Source organism: Pipistrellus hanaki, assembly GCF_964339955.1.
Source record: "Pipistrellus hanaki genome assembly, chromosome: 10".
NCBI lineage: Eukaryota > Metazoa > Chordata > Mammalia > Chiroptera > Vespertilionidae > Pipistrellus > Pipistrellus hanaki.
Genome location: NC_140512.1, coordinates 64,602,905 through 64,618,875, shown reverse-complemented (window position 1 = coordinate 64,618,875; position 15,971 = coordinate 64,602,905).

Below are 15,971 nucleotides of genomic sequence, written 5' to 3'. Positions count from 1 at the left end.
ATTTCGTTAGTTGTTCAATGTAGACATCAGAATTGATCGTTCGGTTGGGTGGTAAGAGTTCAAAGTAGACAATTCCTTTGTAATCCCACCAAACTGATAACAAAACCTTCTTTTGATGAATATCAGCTTTTGATGTTGTTTGAGTTGGTTCACCTGGCCTGCTCCACGATCTTTTCCACTTGATATTGTTGTAAGCAACCCATTTTTCATCGCCAGTTATCAGTCGTTTTAAAAATGGATCATTTTCATTACGTTTCTTTAGCAAATCGCAGCTGCTAATGCGTTGCGTTAACTGTGATTCTTTCAGTTCGTGAGGAACCCATGTATCGAGTTTTTGAACATAGCCAAGTTGTTTTAAGTGATTTTCAATGCATGTATGTGATACATGAAGCTTCTCTGCAATCTCACGTGTTGTACTGTGACAGTCTGAATTGATTATTGCTTTGATTAGGGTGTCATCAACTTCAACTGGACGAACAGAGCGTTTTTCATCTTTGAGTGAAAAATCACCAGAACGAAATTTGGCAAACCAATTTTGACACTGCCGTTCTTTTAAGGCTTCGTCACCATAAACAGCACATAACTTTTTATGAGCTTGCGATGTGTTTTCCCTTTGCGGAAATAAAAAAGCAAAATATGACGAAAATGTTCCTTTTGATTTTCCATTTTTCAACGAACGCCAAACGAAAACTATAAAACAGATCAAAAAACTTTTTTTACTGATTAACAGCTGAATAGCCAACTATCAAATAACAAAATGTGTTTTACATTTGTACTACGTCTGCAAACCTAAAAATTCAACTGAAGCATATATGTGTGAAACCCGCAATTACTTAGCTGCCGACCCAATAGTACATGATAAACATACATGAATTGAATAAATAAAGTGTCCTGATTTAAATCACAAAGAAAGTTAATGCTAGAGCTAGAATAATTGAGTGTTTACTCAATGATGTGCTTAACTCATTTAGGATACACAGACTTCCCTCATAGACATCTTAGGATTTGTTTGCTATGTGAAGTGAGAGTTTAACAGTTGACTTTAACAAGTAAAAGTTGGTATCTATGACTCTAATCTCCATGTTAAGCCACTAAAGTTACCTGAATTAGAAAATGGGTTTAGATATAAATAAGCTAGATACAAACTTAACCTTCTACGTGGGAGAAAATAGAACTTAATATTTCTGTCTGCACATTTACAAGCAATTCCGCAAATGCAAATTATGCCCATAAAGGGAAACAAGAAACATTCCAGACACTGAAAATCTATCCACAAAATGTGTTTCAGGGCCTCAAAAACTTAAGGAGAAATTCACGTGTAAGTAATTCTGTGTTCTTGGACAAGATTAACACTTGAGAATAATTAATAAATCACATCGGTAAGAATAAAAATAACTAACACCCAATGTGTAAAGTATGGGCATTTTGCTATATTTTACATGCATTGTCTAGAGCCTTTTGACAGCTCTCTAAGGTAAATACTGTTACCATTCCCGTTTCACAAGTTTCAAGAGTGTAAGTCAAGTGTCCAAAGTCTCCAGGCAGTAAGGGTACAGGCACCCACTGCCCTGCCTCCAAGCCAGGCCTCATCACCACTAAGCCTTCCTATGTCTGTTTTTTTTAAAGTCAGCTTTACCTTCAGTCCAGGAGAAAACCATCTCTCCTGCTGGCACATCAAGACATGCCTGAACCTCACAAAGTGGTAAGGAAAATATAAAAAAGATTGCACTGTTATGGCAATAATAAAACAGGGAGACATAAACTTGACAGACATTAAAAAAATGAATCGCGAAGACATTGTAGGTGATTGTTCAGGCTAGATGAATTCTATAAAACAAAATTCTTGAAACTTTAAGTTGTGTAGATATTGTAGTTAAGTTGAACTCTTGGTTTTCACTTGTGAGTATACACTGAGCGGCCAGATTATTATGATCTCTGAATGCATAATAATCTGGCCGCTCAGTGTACTTCTCTTGAGTACCTCATTTATTTGATACCAAAGATACTATAAATCGTACACCTGATCAGTTTTCCCTTTTGCATTGGCTGATAGAAAGCTCAGGGCAAATACGTGGTTAATCTCCAGCAAAAGTCTAGAATACTTTTGGCACCCATTTGAGATACAAATATACTGAGTGGCCAGATTATTATGTGTTCAGACATCATAATAATCTGCCTACTCAGTGTATTTTATTTAGAATCAAAATTGTTTTCATAATATGGCAATAACAGAACTGTCACTCTGAATAAACAGGAATATATGTTTATGCTGTATAGGAACTTGTTCCAAGGAGTTATTAAAGCTGTAAGCCAGACTGTGCAGAAGACAGGGACAAGAGGAAAGCATGTTATTATCTTATCCTGCTGTGTAGATGAAGATATCAAATCGGGTGATCGCCTGCCAGGATATTATAAACTGTAATTGGAGGATACTAAATAAGGAATCAAGATATCATGCCAATACTTTAAAAGAAAACATTTTTGTTTTCCATATTTTTTAAGAATGTCAGAGTGAAAAAAGACAATTAAAATTGATGGTCAGTTTTCATGTGCTTTGTTAAGCTTTCCAAAGTATGTGTTTGCTTTTCCAATTTGCTATCTCAGTGTTTTGGATTAGAAGATTCTCTTTGCTAAATTTAAAGTGATAATAAACTGTTAAACTGCAGAAGTAAAAAGACAGTATGAATAAAATATATTCCAATAGTGCATTTCTAGAAATATTAAAGTCTAGCTAGATTTGCTGGTACAACACTTTTATTTTGTTGCATAAGTGTCAGAAGGAGAAGAAACCACAAATTTAAAACTGAATTTTATTAACCAACATCACCCCAGTAAATTCAATTTTAAAAAATAAAAATCAAAGGAGCCTTGATACAAGATGGTGGGCTGAGCACACTCGTCTGTCCTCGTGTCTTCTCTAGATTTTATTAAAATTAAAGAAATAAAGAAGATATAAAACTATAAAAACACAAAAGCAAAGAGAACCAGACATGGACCATGAACAAATAAGAGTTGTCAATGAGTTTACAGGTGACAAAAAGTAGAAAGATGGAATAACTTGAAAACTTGATTAGAAAACAGTCACAGCCTAGAATATGTTGATTTTCAACTTTAGGATCTACCTATATACACATCAGGAAGGTTGTTAGTTATGGGTGCAGAACATAAAATAAATGCTTTAAACTTGACATGTGTAAGTGAAAGAATAAATTATGTAATTTGGGAGATGGATACAAGAAAGAGTTTAAATCAAGATTAGGACACTAATGCCCTTTCATAAAATGAGGAGTCTAGAGATACTGTCTGTAATCAGTAGATAACACATATCACCAATCGAAGTCATTAAATAGTTCTGTAACAAAACTAGGAATTGGCAAGGGTGTGAAAGAGTCAACCTAGTTAAATCTGCATCTATCAGAAAGTCCATGAGCAATGTCTCTGTGGAGAATTAAGTAATAGTGGCATAGTAACATCGAATGTAGATATATGACTAGCAAATAACTTTTAATGTGGAACACTTAAAAGAGAAAAAAACTATTTCCTCTGGAGAAAGAATTATGTGTAGGAACAGATGGGGCAGGGAGCTGATGCTTTTAATTACAAACTCTTCTATATGTTATTTATAGACATGACATGCATTAGGTTTATAAGAATTTTAAATGTATGTCTGAAAAAAAAGATTTTAATATCCCTAGATGTTTAGAATATCAATTTAAGCCTGATAATAAGTCAAATGAAAAAGTAAAGAAAATGTATAAAAAATTCAGGACTTCCAAACTCTGCATATAGTTCCTGTTTAGGACTAAGTGTTATGGCATAGTGATGTCTGTTTCTGTTTTGGCCAACACAGCCTGGCAGTTTGTCAACTGTTATCATGTGGAAAGGTCTGGAGTAGAAATTCATTAATTGTGTTTCATAAAAGAGGGCACCCCACTGGAAACTTTACTTCATAGTCTTTCCCTTCTTCGGCAACACAGATCATGGCCTCCGAAATCCTTCCTTCACCTCTCCAGGTACAAATCTCTACAGTGTAGGAACTCTCTGGCGAATCCTGCAATTCTGCGATTGGTAGTATTTTGGACATGTTTAGAATTGTGGCAGCAAAAGTAGCTTTATTTTTCCAGAAGATGATAGTTTCATGGTATAGCATCTACTATTTTAAGAGAAAATTGTTTTAATGGGTCCAAAAAGCTAGAACAGTTCCAATGATTCCTGAATTTAATTGGCCAATTGTTGTCACCTTGAATCAATAAGAAAAACACACACAGGCATACACATCGGAACAAATGTCTGTATTATTTAGTTTTGTGTCCCCTTACCCCCAAAAAAGAAGAATAATGCATAAGGCAACAGAAGTGTCAGCAGCTGGTCATGATCCAGGAAAGAACTATGGGCCTGAAAAAGTAAAATTTATCCCATAGTAGGAAGGTATTAATTATTATTACAGAACAGGATGTAGCTGTTGTCAGATAAATAGTTAAAATGAATATTTAAATGATAAAATTTAGAAGGTGCAGTTCTCCTCAATGAAGTCTTCTTGTTCCCAAGTCATTGGCTTTTGAGAATGGCTGCCACTATCTTGTGTGTGACACACCCAAAGGATACGCCAGTAACTGAGTTAACAAATGACTTTAACTATGGGCTAGAGATTAACTTAGGAGTTAACGCAACTCTGTAAACACTGTCAAGCAACAGATGTATATATAGGTCTATGCCATGCAATTCCTAACCCATCTTTCTATAGGACTCATCCAGGATCATCCTCACTCTCCCCATATCCCCTGGCGAGCAGCATCTCCGCAGAGGTGACAGGTGCAGAAAGCCCACGTGCTTTTCAGGTGCCAAGAGCCTGTAGGTAGCCTTTGTCTTCTTCCAGATGGGCCTGGTCTGCCAACTTTGATTTGCTTCTAATGCCAATCTGTTACAAGCTGATAGCAAATTAATAATCACATATTTATCTATTACTTTGGAGCTCATTTCATTTGGTGCTCGTGACAACTCTAAGACACACCTTTCATAGACACCTGTACACAAGCTTCACCAAATGTACAGAGACCCTATTAGTTCACTCTCCAATTCTTCTTTCCTGCTTATCATAGAGATAAGCTCCCCAGACCCCTCGCTAAAGCCAATCAGTTTTCTACTTGTGCAGCAGACACATTTATTCCCCTCTGCTCAAGAGCATCACCTCAGCAGTGCTTCCCTCTCTCCTGCATCATCAATCTTCCTCATTCTATTTACTAGCATGCACACGGGCTTCTATTTTTCCATTTAAAAAAATGTTCTCGGAGGATGGGGGTAAGGGGAAGAGATCAACCAAAGGACTTGTGTGCATACATATGGGCCTAGCCAGTGGCCATGGACAATGGGGGGTGGAGGGGCATATCTAGGGAGGGGTTTGGGATGGGAATGGGGGAATAAGGACAATTATGTGAGACCATAATCAATAAAAAAATAAAATAAATAAAAAATAAATAAATAAAATAAAAAATAAATAAAAAAATGTTCTTACCTCTCCCTTCTTTAGCTACCACCCCATTTCTCTCATCATTTATATTAAAATTTCCCCAAAACAGTTGCTAAACTTACTATCTCCAATTCCTCTCCTTCCATTCTCCCTTACTCCACTACAATCAGGTTTTCATCACACTTCCAAAACATGAAGCATGTTCCACCTGCAAATGCAATGGTCAATTCTCAGTTCTTACCCTCGGGAAACTAGCAGTAGCTTTCCTCATAGTCCATCACCTTCTATTCTCCTTGATACCCTTTCCCCTCTTGAATTCCAATGCAACTCAGTCTCTTGGCTTTCCTCCTGCCTCACTTGTCAGTATTCTTTGCTGTCTGGTCTTCCTTTTCCAAACCTATCAACATTATAGCACCCTCGGGCCCAACCACCTTCCCCTTCTCTCCTCTACCTCTGTTTAATCCCTGGTAACTTCACAATCTCCTGGATTTAAAAACTGTACATATGACCAACCACTCTCAAATTCATATCACAAGCACAGATCTCTGGTCTGAGTGTCTGCTCTTATATCAAAGTCCATATTACTTATCCCCTTGCAGTTAGGTAATACCATGTGACTGGCTTTGATCAATTGGCAATTAGAAGAAATGAATGGTGTCATTGGGATAATATATTAGGAGCCAAAGCATGACTCTCCACTTCTTCTCTTCCCCTGTTCTATGACTCTGGAAGCCATAATTTCCAATTCAGTTACAATATGGCAGCACTTCCATAAGCTTTGGTCCCTGAGTATTAAATGTGAAGCAGAGACTTCACTACCCATGTTTTATGTGTAACATAGGTGAGAAATAACCCTTTAATGTGTTAGGCCACTGACATATTGAGTCTTAGTTTCAACTTTAGCATAATTTATATGGTCCTAAATAAGATGTCAAATAGACATCTCAATCTTAACATAAACAATACTCAATTTTTGATGCTCCTCCTTAAAACTTACTCCATCTTAGGTGTGCCGTGTGAGTTAATGTCAGCTCCATCATAGTTGCTCAGGTGAAATTATTTGAGCCATCCTGACTCTTCACTTCCTCTCACATCTCACATCCAATCTACAATATCAGGAAATTCTATTGGTTCTGCTTTCAAAACATTTCTACGATTCAAACACTTTACAGCCCCTCCAAGTCCTAGCATTCCAGCCTGTTGGTTAGCACTATCTCTCTCAGATCACTATAATAAACCTTCTGATGGACTCCTTTCTTCCATTCTTGCCCTCTATAATATGCTTTAAGAGAGTCATTAGGATGGTCCTTTTAAAATTAATTTAAATCATGTCATTCATTATCAAACCCTTCCAATTCTTGCCATATCCCATTAGAATCAAAGCAAAATCCTATAAGATTTTATAGGACCAATCTATACTCTGATCTCCTTATCTCTCTGGTTTCTACTACTTTGTTCTCCATCCTAGCCACCGTGTGCTCCTTGCTGTTCTGCCAACTCACCACATATGCCTTACTGCCTTTGCCCTAGTGAACCGCCCAGACTGGAATTGTTCCCTGATGACTGACTCCCTTATATCGTTTGAGTCTTCTCAGAGGCCACCTTCTCACTGACGCCTACCCTGAAAACTATTTTAAATTGCAGGGAGCCCATCCCTCCCACTGGGAGCTTTCTGCCGTTACCCTGCTCTAATTTTTTCCATATTGTTTCCCATCTGCTGACTTGCCAATTTATTGTGGTTATTGTGTGTCTCTTACTCATTTGTGAGTAACATAAGTGCTTGACATTCCCAGGAACAAACTGGAATTACAACTAAAATATAGAAAAACTTCCTGAATAATCAATGGGCAACTTGCTAGGGAGAACCCTGATGCCCAAGGACCGAAAGTGGAGGCTGCATAGAGACTGGTAGGAGGGGCAGAGGAGCAAAAGGGCTGGCCAAACACCCACAGACAGCAATAAAGTTCTGGAGAGATATCTCAGCTGGGGGGGGGGAGGGGGGGAGGAGATTGTCATTGAGAATTCTGGGATGTAATCTTCAAGCTGGGCCCCCCAGCAGAGAGCACCAGAACTGAGAAGGGAACCCACATGACAGCTGGCTTTGAAAAGCAGCAGCGTTGCTGTCTGCCAAGGAGAGACAGCTGGACATTCAGGCACCCTCCTCCTAAAGGGCCAATGCACAGAATTCCCTGTGGAGCCACCCACCTTGTGCTCTGGCAGAGGGAGGTGAGAGGGCAGGGTGGGCGAGGATGGGCTCCTGACTCCACTGTGGGGCAGGGCAGGGTTATCCTCCATTCTGTATCCTCCATTCTGTAATTGAACCCTAGCCCTCAGCCAACCAATCAGGGTTAGCCAAAACAGTGACATCACCACCGACCAGAGTAAAACCCCTGGACTGGGCGAAATTCGCTCTCTCTTCCGCCATGCTGCCGGTGTGAGTGGGACAGAGCCCATGCTAGCATGGAAAAGGCTCTTTTGTTTATTGCATCGGACTCGGCTTCCTGGTGGTCCTTGGGGATCACGAAGTCTGGGCATAACAGGAGGGCAGAATGGACTGGAGATGTGTGAGCAGAAGGCAGGATTGGAGACTCAGGAGTTAGAGCTCAGAAGGCAGACACCCCCAGTTCCATGTGCTGAGTCATTACTTCATGCAGCAGAGGAAGTCTTTCCCTCACAGACATTTACTATACAGGTGGCCTTGCCTGGGGGGAAGATAGTTGACCCACCCTGTTGGAAAACACCAAGTCCCACACTGCAGAGTTTCTGAGGCCACTTAAGAGACTAAAAATAACAATTAGCCTCCAGGCAAAAGCAACTGCCCCACCCTGTTGAAAAAAAAAACCTCTCAGCACGCCTGAGGATGATTGCCTGAGGGCAATTCAAGTCTGAATCCTATCAGTCTGAAGGTAGAGGTAGTCTCTGTAGGCTTTGAGTCTTTTCCTGATCTACTAGGTGTACCAGTTAATAATGTGGTTTTTTATCAATAGGTAGAGTTACACATATGTTGCTACTATGCGATTTAATATTTATGTTATTTTGTTGCATTGACAAGATTCAAGACTTTGTATGTCACATTTGCTGAAGGTGTTAACATTATAGATTTTTTTACACTTAAAAATGTCGATTTTGTACAAAAAAAAAGAAAAAAGAGCATTTGCATGAATTTTTAATTCATTACTTTATTTTGAAGAAAAGTGCTGCTGAAAGTTATCATATACTTCAGGAGGCTTATGTGAACATGCTTCATCTCAAGATACTTGTGAACGCTGGCTTAAACACTTTAAAAGTGATGATTTTGATGTGAAAGACAAAGAATGTCCAGATCAACCTAAAAAGTTTAAAGATCAAAATTACAAGTATTATGGGATGAAGGTGTGTGTCAAACTTAAAAGCAATTTGCAAAAAGATTAAACATTGCTCAGCAAACAATTTCCAACCATTTACAAGCAATGGGAAAGATTTTAAAGAAAGGAAAATGGGTGCCACATCAACTGAATGAAAGACAAATGGAAAACCAAAAAGTCATCAGTAAAATGTTGCTTCAACAGCACAAAAGAAAGTCTTTTTTGCATCAAATTGTGACTGGCAATGAAAAGTGGATTTATTTTGAGAATCCCAAATGCACGAAATCACGGGTTGATCCAGATCAACCGTCAACATGGACTGCAAGGACAAATTGCTTCGGAAAGAAGACAATGCTCTGTGTTTGGTGGGATCAGGAAGGTGTGGTGTATTATGAGCTTCTAGTACCAGGTGTTACTATTAACACTGATCACTACCAACCACAAATAATTAATTTGAACCACACTTTGATCGTGAAACAACCAGAATGTACCAAAAGACACAGTAATTTTGCTTCATGATAACACACTATCACACATTTCAAAACCAGTTAAAAACAAGTAAAAAGACCTTGCCTGGGAAGTACTAATTCACCCACTATATTCACCAGACCTTGCTCCTCCAGATTACCACTTGTTCCAATCAATGGCACATGCACTTTCTGAGCAGCACTTTAAAACATAAGAAGTAGAAAATTGGGTCTCTTGCCAAAACCGGTTTGGTTCAGTGGATAGAGCATTGGCCTGCAGACTGAAGGGTCCAAGGTTCGATTCCAGTCAAAGGCATGTACCTTGGTTGCAGGCACATCCCCAGTAAGTGGTGTGCAGGAGGCAGCTGATCGATGTTTCTCTCTCATCGATGTTTCTAACTATCTCTCTTCCTTCCTCTCTGTAAAAAATCAATAAATATATTTTTTAAAAAAGAAAATTGGGTCTCTGAATGGTTTGCTTCAAAACAAAAAAAGTTGTATTGGGACAGTATCCACAAATTACATGAAAGATGGGGAAATGTGTAGCTAACCATATATATTACTTTGAATAAAACACTTTTGATGTTTCTCTTGAAATTATCATGTTTTCTTCTGTTACAAAATCTGCTATTATTAACCAGTAAACCTAGTCAGAAACAGCTTGTGACACTGTCCTGCACTAGAGGCTGAGAGGCATAGCAGATTTATCTAATACGTAGTCACAAACCCAAACAGACAGGCAAAATGAGGATACAAAGAAATAATCCCAAAATGATAGAACAAGAGCATTTTCCAGAAGAAGAGATAAATAAAAAGTAACATAAATGCTTAAAACAGTGTATGTCCCAAAATAAGAGTTAAATAAATATTTATTGGATTAAAGTTAGGTGAGGCATATTTTTACATTCTATAGGTAAAAAAAAATATAGACTCAGAAACAATGTAGAGATGTGTACAAAATTCTTCAATTAATTAATGTATCCATACAAAAAGATATAAAACCACAATATCACAAATATAAAAGAGGTGTCTTTAAATGTTAATACACTAAATTTACTACATGGTTTAAACCTTGAAACTAGAATTTTTAACTACCTAATTTCCTAGCTTATACTCTGTATTAAAATGCCAACTTAGCATGCGCTAGTGGTTCCATTTTACTTGAATGGACAATTGATTCCATAAAAAACAATTCTGATGTAAACAAACAACAATTTCAAGACAAAGATATTATAAAGATGTGCCTTAAAGCAATTTGCATACTTATTTCTTGTACCATAATACAAATTGCTTATTTTTAGGGATGCTACAATTTGTTCATAATCTAGCTTTCTATTCTTCAAAGTTTCCACCAGGGATGGAAATAATAAACAAGCCAGTATTAGTCATTTGTGGTCTGTGCTCAAAAACACATGTGAACATCATGCATCACTTAAGATTTTTATTTAATGATGCTTTTCTTATATCCAAGATTAAAAAGAAAGCAACTTTTTAAAAATATGCTAGCCATATGCAAAACGTAATTCAAATTCATTAAAATTTTCTCCACCCAACAGCCTTAAATGACTCACTAGATCAGATGGATTTAATTGATATCATTAGAGAATTTCACCTCAAAGCAGCAGAATAGATATCCTTTTCAACTGTACATGGAACTTTTTGTAGGATATACCACATGTTAGGACACAAAACAAGTCTCAACAAATTTTAAAAAATTGAAATCATATCAAGCATCTTCTCAGACCACAATAGTATGAAACAAAAAATGAATAACAAGGGGAAAAAAAGTGAAAAACAAAATAAGGCAAAATAACATGTTATTAAACAATGAAAGAGAAACCAAGATGGCAGCATAAGTAAACACCTGAAATTGCTGCCTCACACAACCACTTCAAAACTACAACTAAAAGACAAAACAGACATCATCCAGATCCACAGAAAGGCTGGCTGAGTGGAAATTCTGCAACTGGAAGGAAAGAAAAAAGCACACTGAGACTTAGAGGAAGTGTGGAAGTAAAATGAAGAGGTTCAGAGGCACGTCAGAGAAAAGGGCTGGCGACCAAGGATGCGATTATCTTTTTTAATCTGGAGGGAGACACAAGCTCCTGGCTGCTCTGAACTCCAGTTCCAGGTGAGACTCTGGGGACCCAGACTAATACAGGGAGAAACTGGACTGTCTGGCAATGGGCAGAACTCAAGGGCGGCTTTCTCTCAGAGGTGCTTGCAGTAATCACCGAGATACACTGAGATCCAGGGGCCTCTTAAGGCAGGGTTGAGGATCAGCCATAGCTGTTTGCTCCACCCTTTTAATTCCCAAAGACCCTATCCCACCCAAGCTGTAAGCAGAGTCTTTTGCATATGAATGGCCTGGCTCTTCCCAATCTAAAATTACCTAACAAACTGTAGCTGGGTCAGAGAGATCCAAAAGAAGGGCCAAGAGCCCACAGAAGCTTGCATTGCTTCACAGATGGGCCTCATCTGGGCACCTCCAAACCCAAGCAAAAAAGAGGAATCTTCAGATCTCTCTGTAGCTCAGGCAGAAGCTAAATTAGCATCTTCTTAGAGATTCAAGAGCCAGTGTAACCAGTGGTCAGAGTGAGACCATCTAGATTATAACTCCTCAGATTCATAAGGGACACACTCAGAGGGAAGACTCAGTGACCACCAAAGCCCCACTGAAGCAAGTCTTGCCCCATAAGGGTGCCTCCAGCACAAAAGTTTTCCCGTCATAGACACAGCTGATTATCATAGCCAATTGGCCTGGAGGCCAATTCCTCTCTGTGATACCAGCAACAATCAAGGCATAACTACAACAAGACTGTGCACACAGCCCACAAAGGGGTGCATAAAGAGTGTCCACCTAGGTAACTAAGGAGGCTGAGCCACTGGGCCCTATAGGACACCTAGTACACAAAGCCACTTTATCAACACAGGGAAGTAGCCAAAATGTGGAGACAAAGAAACAGATCACAAATGACAGAAATGGAGGAAAGCAAACTACTGGATATAGAGTTGAAACCACAGTTATAAGGTTTTTTCAATAAGTTTCTAGAAACTGCCATTAATTTAATGAGACCCTGGAAGATATGAAAAAGGACCAACTAGAAATTAAGCATATACTGCCTGAAATCAAGAATAATATATAGAGATCTAACAGCAGACTAGAGGATCCCAAGAATCAAGTCAAAGATTTGAAATATGAAGAAGTAAAAAAGCAACCCAACTGGAAAAGCAAAAAGAAAAATTAATCCAAAAATATGAAGGTAGTGTAAGGAGCCTCTGGGACAACTTCAAGCATACCAACATAAGAATTATGAGGGTGCCAGAAAAAGAGAGAGAGCAAGATATTGAAAACCAATTTGGAGAAATAATGACAGAAAACTTCCCCACCTGGGGAAAGAAATAAACTTCCAAATCCAGGAAGCACAGAGAATCCCCAACAAATGTAATCCAAAGAGAACCACATCAAGACACATCATAATTAAAATGCCAAAACAAAAAACAAAGAGAGAATATCAAAAGCAGCAAGAGAAAAACAATTAATTACCTACAAGGGAGTACCCATACGATTGTTAGCTGATTTTTAACAGAAACCATGCAGGCAAGAACAGAGTAGCAAGAAATATTCAAAGTGATGAATAGTAAGAACCTACAACCAAGATTACTTTACCCAGCAAAGCTATCATTCAGAATTGAAGGTCAGGTAAAGAGCTTCACAGATAAGAAAAAGCTAAAGGAGTTCATCACCAGCAAACCAGTATTACATGAAATGCTGAAAGGTATTCTTTAAGAAGAGGAAGAAGAGAAAAAAAGTAAAGCTAAAAATTATGAACAACAAATGCATATCTATCAACAAGTGAATAAAAAAATCAAGTGAATAAAAAATCTGATCAACAGGATAAACTGGTGAATGTAATAGAATCAGAGGCATAGAAAGGGAATGGACTGATAGTTCTCAGAGGGAAAGGGATGTATGAGGTGCAGGAAGAGACTGGAAAAAAATCATACACCTATGGATGAGGACAGTGCAGGGACAGGAGGGTAAGGGCAGAAGATGGGGTGGGAACTGAATGGAGGGGGGAAAAAAAAGAGGAGCAACTGTAATAATCTGAACAATAACGATTAATTAAAAAAAAAACGATGAATGTGTTAACAATAAGATCAAGGAAGAAATCAAAAGACACCTGAAAACAAATGAAAAAAGACATGCAACAACTAAAAATCTATGGGACACAGCAAAAATGGTCCTGAGAGACAAGTTCATAACTTTACAGGCCTACTTTAAGAAGTAAGAAAAATCTCAAATAAAAAAATCTAACCCTACATCTAAAAGAACCAGCAAAAGAAAAGTAAACAAAGAATAGAGTAAAGCAGAAGGAAGTAATGAACAGTAGAGCAGAAATGAATGACATAGAAACTAACAAAAAAAAAAATACAAAAGATCAATAAAACCAAGAGCTATTTCTCTGAAAAGAAAAAACGAGATTGATAAAACTTGAACCAGACTCATCAAGAAAAAAGAGAGAGGACCCAAATAAATAAAATCAGAAAATAAAGAGAAGATACAACTGACATCACAAAATACAAAGGAAAGTAAGAAAATATTATAAACAACTATATGCCAACAAATTGAACAACCTCAGTAAAATGAATAAATTTCTAGAAACATACAATCTTTTAAAACAGAATCAGGACTAATTAGAAAACCTGAATAGGCCAATTACAACTGATGAAATTGAATCAGTCATCAAAAAACTCCCTTCAGCAAACAAAAGTCCTGGACCAAATGGCTTCACAGGCAAATTCCACCAAACATTCAAACTAACACCTATCCTTTTCAAACTATCCCAAAAAAATTCAAGGCGGAGGAAAACTTTTTAAAAAGATTCAAGAGGGAGGAACACTTTCAAGCTCTTTTTATGAAGTCAGTGTTATCCTAATTCCAAGACCAGGTAAAGACACTACAAGGAAATAAAATTATTAAAAAATATCCCTGGTGAACATAGGTGCTAAAACCCTCAGCAAAATATTAGCAAACCAAATCCAGGAATACATTAAAAAGATCAAACACCATGATCAAGTAGGATTTAATATGGTCATGCACGGTTTGGCCAACACCCTCAAATCAATAAACATGATACACCACATAAGAAGAATGAAGAATAAAAAACACATGATTATAATAATAGATGCAGAAGAAGCATTTGATAAAATCCAATACCCATTCATGATAAAAAATAAATAAATAAATAAATAAATAAATAAATAAATAAATAAATAAAAACACCCCTCAGCAATGTGGGAATATACCTCACCATAATAAAGGCCATATAGGACAAAACCAACAGCATACTCAATGGGCAAAAGTTCTCAAGGGGACAAAAATGGATGAGAAGGGGGAGATGCTGAAATACTTTTAACCACAAAGATTATATATACTAGAGGCCCAGTGCACAGATTCATGCACCAGTGGGTCTCTTGGCCTGGCCTGCACCCTCTCCCAATCCAGAACTCCTTAGGGGATGTTAGATAGTGTCAGCCTAACCCCTGCAGGCCCAGTACAGACAGGAGGGAGCCTGATCCTGTGTGTTGAGCATTTTCCCTGTGGTGGTCAGTGTGTGTCATAGCGACAGGTCAACCAGTCATTTAATTGTTTCATTGCTTAGGCTTTTATATATATATATATTAGAGGCCTGGTTCACAAAATTTATACATGGGGGAGGGAGGGTCTCCTCAGCCCAGCTTGCACTCTTTCCAATCCAGTACATCCCTTTCACAATCCTGGGTTGCTGGCTCCTAATCACTCACCTGCCTGGCTATGCCTACCTGATCACCCCTAACTGCTGGGCTGCTTACCTGATCACCCCTAACACCTCTGCCTGCTTGCCTGGTTGCCCCTTACCTTGGGGGCAGGGCCAGCACTGACTTCCAGTTGATCAGCCTCTGGTTGTTACTGGTCATTACAACCCAGGTTTTTATATATTAGGATAGACGAGAAATCTGCTATAATTTCTGTCTTTGCTTCTTTGTATATCATGTTTTCTTTTTAGTTGCCTTTAAAATGTTATTTTTGATGTTTCAATGTTTCTGTATCTTTTTTGTTCATTTGTTTCCTCTTATTGGGCCACAGTTTCCTTCTTTCTGGATTTTTTTTACTAATTTTTTATTGTATACTGGATATTGGAATGTTAAGTGCTTGTATGTTGTTTTCTTCCTTTACAGAGTTAAATAAGTTAAGTTAAAGATCAGTTTCATCACCTTTGAGGTCTACATATATATATATTTTTTAAATCCTCATGGAGGATATTTTCCCCATTGATTTTTTTTTAGAAAGAGTGGAGGAAGGGAGAGGAGGGGAAAAGAGAGAGAAACATCGATATGAGAGAGATACATCAATTGCTTGCCTCCTGCCCTGACTGGGGCCGGGATCAAACCATGCCCTTGGCTGGGAATTGAACCAGTGACCCTTTGGTCCCTGAGCCAGTGCTCTAACCACTGAGCACAGGCCAGGGCTAGTTATACATTTTTCTAGAGTGGGTGTAGAATAGCCTCCATTCAGGGTGTTAGTTCACCCCCGCTTCTTAGGCAGAACTCCTAGGATCTTTATTACATTTTCTAGATAGTCATCAAGAGCTTTCCATACTGGATGGTCAGAACTCAAAGTCTTCCTGTCCTTTATGAACTCTGGGAATA